The 15,568-nt window shown below is 39.8% G+C and overlaps 1 protein-coding gene across 1 annotated transcript in view; it reads right to left on the bottom strand.

Moving 5' to 3' along the window:
• LOC116941482 (uncharacterized) overlaps positions 1-15,568 on the bottom strand; it is a 66,913-nt gene that overhangs the window by 36,376 nt on the left and 14,969 nt on the right. The gene's annotated exons all lie outside the window — the stretch shown is intronic.

Here is a 15,568-nt window from a genome sequence, read left to right as displayed (position 1 = left end):
GTTAGGTACCACGCCGTAAGCCCCGCCGTGAGCAAGCGCTATTCCTTTATCACATCCATCAACTTTTAATAAGTTGAATCAGCGATTTAGTGCGATCGCTTTATTTATTTAATTATGACGCGTGCACGGCCATACCAACTCACGCATCTTTGGTGGGGGTGACGGCCCATGCCAAGTTGCACGCCTTCGGTGGGAGGGGGACATTTCCTTTCGCGTAAAAAATAAACTAAACGCTGAGCTTAAATTTTCACTGTGTGATGTCCTCCCCACCCCGATGCGTGCAGTTACTAATATATACAGTCGCTAGATGCTACCACTATAGGCCGTAGATAGTACTGCAGAGCGGCCGGGGAGATCATGGCTGGGGAGGGGGGGTCAGGGGTAGCAGACCAGTCCCAGCCTGCCAAGGTGCCATCTCGGCCGGCTGGACAATCTAGGCGAGGCCGGAGGCTCTGCACGGGACAAAGCCTCACCACGCCACTCTGTCAGGTGAGTACTTTGTGCGATAGAGCCGATAAATACTGCTATAGAGTCAGCATGTATTACTGTAGTGATAGCAGGTACCACCGAAGTCGGTATGCACTGCTGTTAGATTTCTAAGAGTAGTTTTTAAAAAAAAAATTGGCCCGGGTATATAAGCTAGTATAAAACCAAATAAAAAATATATACTTACAAAAAAGCAACGATTACGACTGACGAGCCATCGCCAAGCATTGCTGGAAATGTTTTTATATTTGTATTTCTGCTATATAACCGACAAAAAAATTCAGCTTTGTTAAGGATTGTGCTCATTGAAGAAGAAACTAAATGTTCTCCTGAAAATTAATCCTTTTGTGAATGCTGCACTGCATATGTGGAATCTCAAATGTTAATGCTGTATGACTAATAATACCGAAGCTGTATTAGATGCCACAGGCATACATTTACTTGAATAAGATATTTAAATATATACTGGTTTGTTTTTAAGTTTTTTCAACGTTTAAAAGTAATTTTGTATTGTTTGTTCAACATTTAATTGCATTATACTAGCAATTGCATGTTATTTTTACAAGCATTTATTTTGTTCTCTGTAAAATTACCATGACGTGGCCGAGCGGTATGTGTTTACCACTTGTTGCAGAGGTTTGTGGTCCGAAACCTACAGCCACCCTGGATAATACTGCAGGGATATTAACCCTAAATACAAATGCCGTCTCCTTCAGATTGACCGTTAAAGATCGCATGACCTTATGACACGAAGTGTAGGTGAAATATGTCAGCGTCATAGCACGAATTTTGAAATTTACCTGGCATTGCCCCGACTGCAAAATTGTTCAGGAGAGGCCTCCAAAAGTTTTGAGACTCATTGAGGCTTTCTTGGGTAAACAAGTAATAATATCTTAAGTTTATTTTTTTCTCAACAGGTACATAACTGGTGACCATGGCTACCGACTGCCCTCAAAATACTTTGACAAGTAAACAACCCACAATGGAATGTAGTGTAGCATTAAGACATGACACCACCTGCTTCAAGGTGAACCAAAATGCGAAGAAACAACCTAAACATCAAGGGAGCCTCGCAGGCCAGCTTGGGCCGTTTCTCCTGCCACTACAAGGATCTTAAGTCTGGCTATTTGATCCATTGTCATTTCAAGAAAATCTCTAAAATCTTAACAATGGACACTGTGCCATTTACAGTTAATTTTAACAGATAGAGTTGTGGAGAGACTTCTGATAGCCATAAAGGATGTTGCGAATTGGTGGCATGAAAGCTGAATAACCTGCAATGACCCCAACAAGTAATTAACCGAAGACCCGATGCAGAAAGTACCTGGCATCAGCCTGAGGAGAAGGCAATGGGCTAAGCATAATTGTGTGCGACAAATGCACAGCAGTGTGGCTATTTTGTTCACAAATGGAATATGAACGAGTCGCCTTTGTGTGAATTTGCATTCTGGTCATCACATAACCGAGCACTGCCCATTGCATGGTTATACAGGACGTACAGACGCTATACGTCAAGCAACTCTTCATGCAATCAAATGGAATTCCAAACTCAATATACAGTGATAATCATCTCTCAGTTTCTTTTCACTGGCAATACAAAAGACACATAGGTTTATTAATTTAATGTTTTTTTAGCATTATCAATACCCGCATACACAAAACATATTTTTTTCTCCCAACCGTCAAAACTTATACAGACCATACTGGTGAAGTATGATCAAACAAGCCCCATGACTGACGTGGTGTGGTAAAGAATTCATCAAGCTGTAGATTGACAAAAGGGCTGTAAGTTTTATGTACAGGTTTCCCTCGATTTATCCCGGTACGATTTGTTTGATTTCCCAAATATATGCGACTAGTGTATATATATGCGACTATGTGGTCGGACGTGGGACATTGTGTACTAGTGTATGTACTCGACACTATGTAGCCAAGCGCGCATAAAGCGCGGGAAACATATACATATTTAGTGTATATGTGCGGCTTGAACATTCTGACGGACGATCATTACTAAATGGATATGATTATAGATTTCATGACTTGAATTGAAAGTCAATGTTGAAAACTCGAGAATAGATTCATAACCTAATCACAACTGTGTAACTGTTGATTCGTGCTTACCTCATGTGTGTACAGACAATACTGTATTGATTTGCACGAATGTGTTGAATTTCAAATTTGTGTACAAATCAAGTGCTCTAAATATCCAGTAATGTGTAAACATCCTAATTTCTACTCGTTATTTAGCACATTCTTACACTTATATTGCTATTATTAAAGCACAAATGAATCAAACTTCTCTTGCAACTGTCTATAAAAAGGCTGTACATGTATGATGTATCATACGTACCTTTTCCCATTCTGATGACATACGTGTACGTGAAATCAAATATCTTCAGGTCAGAAGATGTAACGAGGACTCCCACAAGGGCATACGGGAGGGCGTGTGGCACAGTTTGGTGACAGCTATCATAGTGCGGTCATGTCGCTGCAGTTCTCTGCGGAGAGTACAATGTCTTTTAAAAACAGCGGTGCTATGCCTCTAAATAAAATGTATGCTAACCGCTTGTGCGTTCCGAGAATTAGCGGTGAACGGAACCCACCCCGCAACTTGCAGACGTCTCGGAATGGAAATGGGTTAAGAGACAATGTAGTGAAATGAGCTGCATTGCTAAGGATGTATTCACGATTTTGGATTAACTCAAAAAATCAGAATATCGGGCATAGATACAACTTTTTTGACCATCCCAAAAAAATTGCTCGGGATTGATACGAAAATATGACATCACAGGAAGTAAAGTCACTTACATGAGGTTACACTGTGCTTGTACCACCAAAAGTGGTTTGTGGAAATGTAGCAGATGACATTCCTTTGGTACATCGAAAGCATGTTAAAATCTTGATTTAAAGTTTTCGTGACTGCAGTGATTCATATTCTTGGTTCTTTCGGTAAAGTCACGTTGAAGGGAAACAATAAAATAATTTATTTTATTTTAACAATAAAATAATTTATTTTATTTTAACAATAAAATAATTTATTGTATTGTTTCCCTTCAACGTGACTTTACCGAAAGAAACAAGAACATACTCTTTGGTTCTATACGGTGAGAACATGTTAAAAATCTTAAAAAATGTAAATTGTGAAAATAAAATCAGACAAACCCAATTTTGTTCTTAAGAATCAAAAAATATTTGTATTCTTAAACTCATCTCTAGCTCACACAATGATTACAATGAATTGCAATGAAAGAGACACTTATTTTTTTTTACAACATTCATCCACCAATGGTTGTCTATTAAATGAAGTTTATTTTAACTCGGTTAATACTGCAAACATTGTAGAGCCAGCGCTACAATTTAATCATAATTCACGGTGCATGCTGAGAGCCAGCATTACAATTACATCACAAATCAGTGCTTTCTTTCATCACGTTTGTCTATTTTACTCCGTTTGACTCCATTACGTTATGCTTTAATTGTGATTGTCTATCTTGCATCAAGGTTTAAACGTTTCATCAAGTTTACACGTCTGATTTTTTTATGGAATACAACACCACAAATATGATCTGCTATTTTTTGATGGATCAATATTGCTTTGGTAACAAAATCAGAATGCGCCATTTTGTTGTTTTGGGTTACATTTTCCTTTATACTACAATACCATAAAGTACATGGGCTCACTAGACTGATGTTAAACCTGGAAGATGATATTATTTTCAGGAAACTGCCAGTATTGAGTGCTGGATTCATATGTAGAAATGTTGGAGGGTTTAAGTTTTCTGGGTGGCTGCTTATGCTGTTGCTTAGTGGCTTCAGGATAATGCAAAGTATTAAGTAAAGTATTAAGATTTTAGGTTCAAATCCTGACAACTGCCTACCAGGTTATCCGAATAAGCCAGATTCTGCAATTAACTCTCGCTGTATATAAATAGCATCAAACGAGGCATCACTTATTTGGTTGTTGCGGTCCAGCTCTGATTGATAAAATAATAAACACATCATGTCAGGTGTATGACATGCGTTCAATTATGTGTAAAATGGAAGAGAAACTTCTATAAAACCCAGCTCTGCTCATGTTGGTTGGGATCTATTTTTTTCCCGTTTCCCAATTTCCTGTTATTCTATTACAAATTATCGAAATGGAAATTGTACATGTATATGCAACAACAGGCTAATGGGTCTGGAATTCAAGTGAGTTTTATCTCCCTGTTTTAATAAGTGAATCATTGACTCATCATTCAATGATCAAAGGCATTTTAAGTTAATACTGCATGACGAACCTGACGATGTGATTTTGATTCCAGGCCACAGCGAGTGATATCAAAATCAGTTCTGACCCTCCCCTTTCAGCAACTGGCATTGCCCAGCATGGTGTCGTTTGGTCAATTAAAATAAACCCCATGATTGACAGTGTGGGGAGGCATGTATACTATTATAATGGGAAACATTATAATACAGATTTAACGGTGCATTATATAACACATCTAGTATAATGACAACTCAAATTTTATGCATGACAAACTGGGTAAGTGTAGTGTTGGGTTTGAGCTGTGTTTAGTTATAAGCTTAGGGTTAGGACAAGGGTTAGAAAATTTTCTTTGTGAAAAAAATTGGTTTGGTAAATGCAAATGTAAAATTTAAGATTTGTGTTAATGGTCGCAGTGGTTAGTGTTTGGCTTTGTGATAAAGGAATTGCTAGGTTTCAACATAAAATGCCGGTGAGGCAAAGTGTGTTACATCTCGTATGTCCATTTTTTAAAAAGTGCTATGCTTAAGATTAGTTATAGAGCTACTGATGTCAGATATCATGTTATTGCTAGGGTTAGCATTAAAGCTAGTTTTACAGTCAATGTTGACATGTTCACTTTAGGTTAGACCAATAATGCACAAGACTCACATTCTTTTTACAAATGTAAACATGTTCTCTTGCTTTCCCATCTACTTGAACTGTTTAATTTTGCTCCATTGAAAATAATTACATTTTTTAAATTACTCTGGAATTAAATGAAACGGAACAAAAAATCTCCATGTTTCATCAGCAAACGTAATTGGCAACAGCACATGCTCAAAACACACGCTAACATATGTTACATAACTTTTCGTATATACTGTCCACTGCAAACAGCAACAAATGACAACGGCTGTTAATGTGAAGTTTTAAAATACATAATACACTTGCAATATGTACATTAGGGAACCACAAGTTTTATCTTCGTCTCTAAACCTTTATAAGATAAAGTGCTACACAGATTCGTAAAGTTAGTAGTTAAATCCAGTCTAAAATACCCTGACCAAGACATCCATAGGAGTCTTATGGTTCTTAACACAAAAATGCACAAGGCTGGAATATTAAGCCATTATGGTTTGTCAGGCAAAAGGAACCACAGGATCATTATAACAGAGTACGTAGAGTTTCTAAAGCTAAAGCACTCATGGGATTCATATGGATAAGAGGCAAGTGTCAAGTCTCACAAAGCCTTAGTATTAGAGGCTCCTTTTAAATGCCTGAGGTTCAGACAGCTTGAATGGATCGTTTATCATCTATGGGATCAAAACAATTTTAAAGGCAGTGATAAGCTAGCTGTATTTGTGCAGACCACACTGAAGCTCCCTTCATAGTGGCTTGTTAGAAGACGTGGAGACAAATCATCGATTAAAACTAGTTTTTGATGTTATGCATCAAAGCTGCTGTTTGCTTTATGAATACTTCATAAAGTAAACTAATTTACGGTTTATGTATATGTTACCTTTTGGACAACTTAAAGTTTGAGATAGAGCAAACGAGATCGAGGTGAAAGAAAAAAGGAGAGATACAATTGACTACAATTGAAATGTGCCCATGATTTATGGGGGGGGGGGGGGGGGGGGAGTTGAAGGATGTCACCTTGGGCTCATACTTGCTAGCTTATTTTGTCCATGTCTGGACACCAAACACATTGCTTTGCCTGCTACAAGCAATAGATTTAATAACCCTACAGCAGTGTCCTTCATTGCAAGGCCCCGCAGGCCACTCTCGGCCCGTGGTGGCCTTTAGTGCAAGCCCTGACGTGCGACCCCCGAAAATACACAAATGTGAAAAAACCCCATCATGCTGTCAAACCTAATGGTTTCAAATGTGTGATGGCCCTCGCACCGATGTCTTATCGGCGAAAGTGGCCCCCCCACTGAAAATTAGTGAAGAATATTGGCCAACGGTGACTTTAAAAAACAAATGTCTTTGTAATTCTTACAGAATATGCAATCTTATTTCAATAGTATTTCCGAAAATCCACAATATTTATAAGAATTTTTATTTGAATTTTTTTGCATTTCATTCTACTTGTTTAGAACATGTTCTCTCGGTGTGTGTACTGAATTAAAATTATTCTATAACACACTTGTTTCACTGTACAGTTTATTTATCCCGCTAAAGACAGCGTTTGATAATAATGGCAAGTCCGTCAATATCCGTGTCAACATCAGTATCAACGTTAATCTCTCAAACACACGTATGAGGAAGTGCAATGGATGCACAACTAGCCGTAAGATTTTGGGATTAAGTGATTTTGGGTAAGTGAACCGGAAGTGCCTGATAGAACAATACATTCATTATAATTGACCTCTCAACAAGCAATGTCTCATTTATAAAGTGATTGCCACAGCCACCTCTGAAAACGAATGTAGATGGGTGACTCGGCATTAATGCTGATGTCTTTCTCTGAGAACTGACCTAGTACCAGTGGGACACTGGGTTCAAACATCCAGTCCCAAGCTCCCACCTGAAACAAAAACGAGTAGGGAGATATTGAATCGCCCCCTCCACGATTCAATTGTCATAAATTTGGGTCGAGTCAATTCACAAACATTATTTGCTGCCAAGGTGGTGTCTGGAGCATCGATGCTACTGCTACGACTAATGCACGTGACTGACGGTAGGTCATTGCAACCTCCGCAACAACAAATAATGCGCTGTGTCAAATGCTACCTGGGGTTCAAGGCTAAAGGCAGTTCTACACAACAGTAACCAAGTGACGCCTCCAATGACCGCGGTGGATCTTCCACGATTTTTTCTGGCCGTATTCTAAAATGCAAACGAGAGTGACCAGATGTGACTCATACCCGTTCATTCATCCGTCAGGAATGCCCAAAAACAGTGTGATGGCTACTCGCTGTCACTTGCCAATGGCGGGAATTTCTGTCCGAAATTGGCACCTCTTGTCGTAAAGCATTCAAACCACACTTCAAAAGTACGATGCTAGTATCGCAGTTGAACAGCACGAGTACGCACAAGTCCTTCTTAAAAAGTGTCCACGGCTCTCCAAGGATGTCAAGTGTGCAATTGGGATTTATATTTTTTTAAATAACACAACGTAATATGAATATATGCAAGGACATGAATGCGGTTGAGTAGTTTTACTGGGGTGGAACGGTAAATCAATTGTAATTGTCTAGTTCATGAACAAGATTACACTATTAAATCAATTGCGATCCTCAATCAGGACTAAATAATAAGTAGAGTAAATGATTATACCCCTAATGTTCATAAATTGCAATCTAATATTTCTAACCAAACACATAATACGATACAATAAACACAAACTTGCCTATGTAGCTGATTGCTTACATGCCTGGCTGAGCCCGTTTATGAATGTGTGAATTACTCGATGGGTCCCAATAGCTCTTGCGAGTACTGTACTTTGCATGTTAATGTGACACTAAACTGGATGAGGTGTTGCGTTTAAGTGAAACAGTGCTTCTTTGTTGCTTGCAATGTTCTTGAGGTTCTCAAAGGTTAATCGTCACGAATAATACACTGCAACGTTGCTTACATTATGCTATTGTTTTCTACAATAAAATACTGTTGCAAATAATCACATCACATTTTAATAGTTAATACAGCCTGTAATAGGCACATTAGGCTATAGTCATATTTATGCTTTTTTAATACATTCCCCAGCCCAAATATTTCACTCAAACCAGACAGAATATATGGGCACAGATCCACAGCTTCTCAGCCTATGAAAACAAAAAAGGGAAGCAGTATAAAAGCATACTAACAAAAAAATAATTGTGATACTCTACTCTAGTTATTACTTTATAATTAATTCAGTCAAAATTACGTTGATTACATTTGCACACCCTTTCAACAAAAAAATGTCCACCATGCTGCTACAATATAAACATGTTTGGCTAAATTAATGTTTAAAAGTTATACTAGAACGCATGGCCTTGGCAAATTGCCCCATCATTGGCAACTTCGACCTAAAAGAAAAACCATTAAATTATACATTCAACATGTTAATAAAGCCTGTTTACTTAATATGACAGTAAAAGTTAAATGTGACCAGATGTCAGCCAATTATAATTAAAAACGGTCACGTGCGATAGCATTTTCACTTGTTTTAAACATCGTTGCATACCAGCGGAAACCCCCCCCCCCCCAAAACGTACACTTCCATAGTTAATTGCAGGCATATATTAAAAAAGTCATACGGGAGTATGTACTGTTGCAAATAATTGACTGCAGAACATTTTCACCGTTTTGTCACTTGAGCCTTAAACTGGGATGAAAATGGTCATAATGGCCTCGCAGTCGGTGTGCTTAACTGTGGTAGTGTTCACGATTCTACTCTCGCACCTGCAGTAAACCTTTGTAGTTGTGAATGCTGTCATTTGCTTGTGCATGCCAGTCGCAACGTGGTTGTTCAAGTCAGCGAGCGTCACATATGTAATGGACCGTTGAGTGTCATTCTTGCTCAAAGACCAAACGTGAACATTCGGGAGTACAATTACAAAAAAATTGCAGCTAAGAAATCAAGATATCCTCTTTGCAAAACAAATAATTTATATAAACTGGTCGACAATGCGTTTCTGAAAATTATTCATTGTTATTTTACCAGGTAAGGCCCGCTGAGCTATATTGCTCTTTTTCAGAATCGACTTGGCCACCAATCATAACGCAAAGGAAGTGGTTTATCGTGTGAAAATTTATCGCAGCCAAATACTCCAAATTCACCCAAGTAAATAAATTGGGTCAGTGTACTCTCAAACGCATAAAACTTTCAGAAACGGCGGCCACATCGCATTTACAGCCCAATGCTCACTTTTTAAGTAATCTAACAAAAAATAAAATAACATTTTAATCGTCACAAATAACTACCCTGCGACTATAGCAATGAGCGATCGTTAAGTAAAAAAAGTCAATTTGTTATTGTCCTAATTACGATTACACTATGATAAATCGCGAAAGAATTTCGATGCAGAGAAAAACGTGGGGAGGGAGGGAGTAGCAAAGTTACAAAATTAAACGTCGTGAGGATATGCAGGCAGTGATGATAACAGCTATGGAGATCGGTGGCTAACGAGTTGTCGAAAACCTGGCACTCAACGCAGCATTGATGAAACCGAACGAGTGATGGGAGAAACCAAAGAGGCGTGATCGCCGAAGACTTCGGAAACATGCAATGTGCGTGAATACTACGCGGGGAACCAATTAGTACATGTTTACTGAATAACAGTGCATGGAGACCTTGAAAGAGCAATAGGGGCGACCCAAGAATATCAGGTACTGTAGGCGAGCAATAGCTGAAGAAAATGAGACGTGACTACGAAGGAATAGCTATGACAGCGATGGTGATGAATCGGAAAGAGATGGAGAAGAGGGTGTTATTAATTGAGAGTTACAAAATAAGTAAATTGGATTGTCGAGATGTGTGTCTGAATTGACAGCGATGGGGTAAAACCCAGGGAACGAGACGGTGTGGGTGGGGGCGACCGAGTAGTGAATGAGAGTGATGGGGGATGCCCTGGGCACGTTCTGGGGTGGGTGGGGGAAGAAACCCAGTACTGAATGAAAGTGATGATCCGGGAGATCCTGGAGGAGAAACGAATGGCTTGAACGAGAAGGGAAAGACCCAAGACTTATGACGGGGTAAGGTTCAAAACAATGAGTGGATGGAATTACGACGGGGGGGGGGAGGGGAGCACTGAAGCGACGTTTGGAAGCCAGCGATGGAGGGACGCCAATCCGAGGCTATGGTTGGACTGAATGTGAAAAATGTGGGAAGAGTAGAAGCCTTTGGGGAATCCCAAGACATTAAAGGCGATGCGAGGAGACGCACAGTGAACCCAGGCGCAAAGTTAAATAAAAAAACGACTTAAAGAGTTAACCACCCCCCCCACACAACACCTAATTGCGACGCTTTAAACGAGAACCCCGACTTCGGTCTTAACGTTGTTTTATGTAACCGGGCCCTGACATCGGCAGCTCGAGTGAAGCTGTGGGGGGGGTGGGGGAGGGGGTGCCTAGGCCGCGCACTGAAGACATGCCCAGCAGCAGCGGCGGATGAACACTTCAACGGCGTACGCACTCACCTAGACAACGACGACGGAAGAATTCAACTAAAGCTGCAGTTCGGAAAAAAGAAAAAAAAACTTAAAAACCACGCGAAAAATGACAAAAAAAAATCCCGCCTGGAATTGGGACTGGGCCTCACCCCCTGACGCGGGCCCGGAGCGGCGGTGAGGGGTGGGGAGGGGGAAGGGATTCACATCGCGCGATTCTCGATTTTTTTTCCTCTCACCACCACCACCAACACCAACCACCGCCGCCACTGTTAATCATGAATCATCATCGCATTTAAAACGCGTCAAAAGAGGCAAGGCGGCTATTATCGCAAAGCCAACGCGGCACTCACCTGGTACAAGTAGCTTATCCAGTTGGCGTCCATGAAGAGAGCGGGAAAGTGGGTCTCAAAGTTAAAGGATGGGAAGTTTATTTTTAATTATTTTTTATTTAAAAAAAAATTAACGGCGCGCCCCCTGGGAGGCTGGGGGTGGCGGTCCTGGTGGTGGCGGCGCGGCGGAGGGAGTAATAATGTGATAAGATCGCGTTGGAAGCCGCCGCGACGCGACCAAACAAAAGGGTTTAAAAGGCGCGGCCTGCTCCCGCGGAGAAGCCTCCTCTCGCCTCGCCTCCGCGAAAAGTGGGACGAGCGGCCACTTCCGGTTGACCCATAACCCCTGCCCCCTCCCTCCCCCCCTTTCGGTCCCCACCTCGCAACCACCGCCCTCAGTCCTTTCCGCTTCCCACCATCGAGAGAGCTTCCGGTTCACTCCTGACCCCTGTTTGTCCTGCTCCGAAATCGCTTCCCCCCTCCTCCTCCTCCCTCCACTCAACCTCTCTCTTCCTCCTCCCCTCAATCTCCCTCACTCCCCCATCAAATAAAATTTCCTCTCCCCTCTCCCTTATTTCTCTTCCCCCCTCCCCTCAGCTCAGTCCCCATCTCCCCCTAATTAATCCTCTACCCTCTTCATTGTATATCCCCCCCCACTCCTCATAACTACTGATAGACTCCGTCAGAAGGTGTTCTAATATACACTGAATCGCATTACAACTGCTCACTGGCAAAATATGTATCAAGGCCAAATGAATTAGAAATAATAAGGTTGAGCTTTTGTAAAATTATTATTTTCTTCTCACAGTATACTACCGTCCTGCGAGGGCTCTTGTTGCAGCCATCCAAGATCAGTGACCTTCCATTTTCAGCCTCGCATTAACCCCACAAATCACACTCCAAATACTATATTTATAAAATGAGCCTAAAATGTATTGATTACATCCAAAACTTGATTTGTCTTCAGTCCTTACTTCAACTGGCCCACTTTCAATATGTATTTCCCCTCTAAGAAATGAGGAAAAATAAGAATAACTCCTGGTTCATTTCTGAACTAAGTGACCTCCGAAAATAACGAGCATGGGCCATAGCAAGGAAATCAATAAGTCCTAAATCTACCATAAATTTCAGAATACTCCGTAATAAGTGTACTGCTCAAATTAAAAAGCGACACCTAAACACTTAAAATTATAGATATCTCCAAAGACAATCCGAAAAGATTTTGGTCTGCCATAAAATTCTTCCAATCTCCAGGACTCAACACTAACCCTGTTCATACTCTTAATAATTGGCAGTGAAATTTCTGGTGAAAATATTCTTGACGCTTTCAACAATCGTTTTCTACAAGCAGAGAGTACCTTTTAAACTAGTAATCTTTCATCAATGCATGCCACTCATTCCCCGACACCCAACCCTAATTACTTTGCCCCCAAATTTTCTCAGGACATTCAGACTTAAAATTAAAAACAATTCTTTACATCTTTTTTTATCCCTACAATGCTGCTGAACTAGACAGCATTGTTCCAATATTTCAAAAATTAGGAGACAATGCTCTTGCATACCTGATATGCTATTTGCTTAATATGTCAGTACATTCCAACTCAATAACCATTTATTGTAAATTGTCATATGTCCATCCTTTGCACAAAGGGGAGGAAGGGGGGGGGGAATTTAAATAACCAGCCAAATTTACCAGCCTATCTGTTGGTCTTTTATAAAACATAAAAATACGGTTCAGAAACAGCTGGTCAACTATCTAGTCTTATGGAAAATCAACTGAACATCAATCTGGCTTTATACCTAAGCTGATCACCATCACTACTTCACAAACAGTTTTAGACAACGTCTCACAACTTCCACGTTTCGTTCAAGCATAATAATCACTGGCTCCACGATCAAATTCTCTAACCACAAAAATCCTTGGCGTCATTTGACTTCAAATTTTCCTTTGACAGCTACTCCAACCACACAATCAGATCTTGCAACTACCACCTCAGGGCCTTCTGTCATGTATGTCCACTCATCACCACTGATATCGCCAATACCCTTGCCTGCAGCATCGTCCAGTCCTGTGTCGACGATTGTAACACTGTACTTGTTTGATTCTCATCAAGCAATTTCAAGAAACTCCAATGGTTGCAAAAAATCTTGCCTGCATAGTCCCTGGCGCCTGTCATCCTCAGTTAGATTCCCTCGCCTCCCTCCGCTCTGTTCACTAGTTTCCCATCACCACCAGGGTCAGCCAAATGATCACCCGTCTGTAACATTGTGCCTCTTTTTTCAGTCCACCTTATCGCTCTTCACTTGTCACTCTGCAATACAGCTCATGGTAGAACCATCTTCAACACAGCTCACACATGACTAGCATTGCTAGGCATAATTTATCTGTGGCAGCCTCTGCCATCTGGAACACCATCCCACTGAAAATCTACATCTACTTTTAAGATACACTTAAAGACCCACTTCTTTAGCCTGGCGTTCGAGCGACACTGAGCTTGTCGCTGCACCTCAGTCATGTTTATATGTCTGTAATTTTGTGCGCATGATAAATTGCATTAGTATTCATCTTCTTTGGTTCTTTCGGTAAAGTCGCGTAGAATGAGAATAAAATAATACATTGATAAAATAAAATAACACGATAATATTCTCACGACGTTTCGGCCACAACACAAGCGGCCTTGATGAAGGCGAATATTATTGTGTTATTTTATTTTATCAATTTATTATTTTATTCTCATTCTACATGACTTTACCGAAAGAACCAAAGAAGATTAATCTTTGCAGTCACGAAAGCTTTAAATGCATTAGTATTATTGTACCTTTGATCATCACATCTTACAAGTCAGGTTACTCGATTCTGTCCAATGTAAAAAAGTAACAGACTTGTTTATAAATTATTTATAAGGTAGAAAACAATGTGTCAAATTGGTAATTCTTTCCTTTGACTTTACTCTACTAAAGAAAGGTGAAATCATAGGGTTCAGTGCTCATTCCTATTCTATTCTCGATCCATATAAATAAAATATAGTCAAATCTATCTCATTGTAAAATTTGACTTTTTACTCGTGATACTTATTTATACCCCAGGATCTTCATTATAAATGTATGACAAAAAGTTACAAGGAGACTTTCCATTTTTTTACATAATCGCCTTGAAACCACACCTGAATGCAAACACAACTAGATATGTTACTTTTAGGAATATCTACTACATCTCGGAACAATTTGCAATTTTCCCATAACCACTCTCTGCTGTAGAATTGAAAATGTTTCCTCAAACACGAATCTTAACATCTGGCTCAATTGTCATCTCGACTTCAAACATATATAACATTTGAATTAAAAACTTAAGATCCTGCTTTTCATGTTCTTCACAGAAACATTGTATAGCTACTTCCGTTATGCCTATCCTAGACTATGCCTACATCGTATACGAATAAGCCTCTAAAACCACTCTGGATGAGTTAAACACTGTGCTATATCTTATACTTCCTTATGTTTTATCTTACAAACTACTATCACTGTGATCTATACCCCAAGACCAGTTATCACCCACTTTGAACTCGAGAAGAAATTCATTGGACAAGTTCATATTTAATGCATACACACATAACTCAGTCCCTTACCTATCCAAAGTGTTTATGCATGACCAAAATCCTCAAAATCTTAGACGAACCACAGCACTGAAGTGCATTGTACCAAGGGAAAAACTCAACTGGTTCTCACTCATTCTCTGTAAATGTCCCCAACATCTGGAATTCTAGATTCAAACATGTCCATGCTCACTCTTCCACCTAAGTCACAATGTAATGCTAAGCTGTTGATTCTTTATGAAAACTTAACCCCGCAATTGATTTTGGCATACATCCTTCTCTGACATATATTGGTATAAAGACCCACCTTATATTTGTTGAATGTTTCTGTAATTTTATTGGCAAATGTATTTTGATCAGTCTAAAATAATATTCCCAAGCTGACTTACATTAGAGGGATTCTATTATGCATTAAACAATTTTTTTATATTTGTGCAATCATTTATAGTTCTCATGTGATACTGTTTTAGTGCTGATTTATATTTGCTTAATTGCTATACTTTCTTTGTTTTGAGATTGTCAGTCGGTACCCAGGTCAATTTTGCAATTAAGACTATCCTGGTTTATTCAGTTGTTCTCACCTATGCTGTTGTAACTTTCTGACCCGCCCTTACTGGACATGTGTGAAAAGGAGCTTCACGGCTTATCAGATTTCTCCAAGATAAATAAAAACTCTGATTCTAAAAATAAACGTTAACCTTGATTCCCACCCCCATTCCCCCTCAAGCTCCCTCTTCACTTCAATCTCTTCACTGTTACAAAAAAAATCAACAGATTCGTCAACAGCCTTAAAGATCACCAAAAATTGGCGATGTTTCGGGAAATGAACCTTCT

Source organism: Petromyzon marinus, chromosome 1, assembly GCF_048934315.1.
Source record: "Petromyzon marinus isolate PM22_M1 ecotype Great Lakes invasive population chromosome 1, UKy_Petmar_22M1.pri1.0, whole genome shotgun sequence".
NCBI lineage: Eukaryota > Metazoa > Chordata > Hyperoartia > Petromyzontiformes > Petromyzontidae > Petromyzon > Petromyzon marinus.
The sequence above is the reverse complement of the archived record's forward strand: the minus strand, read 5'-3'. Positions and strand labels throughout refer to the sequence as shown.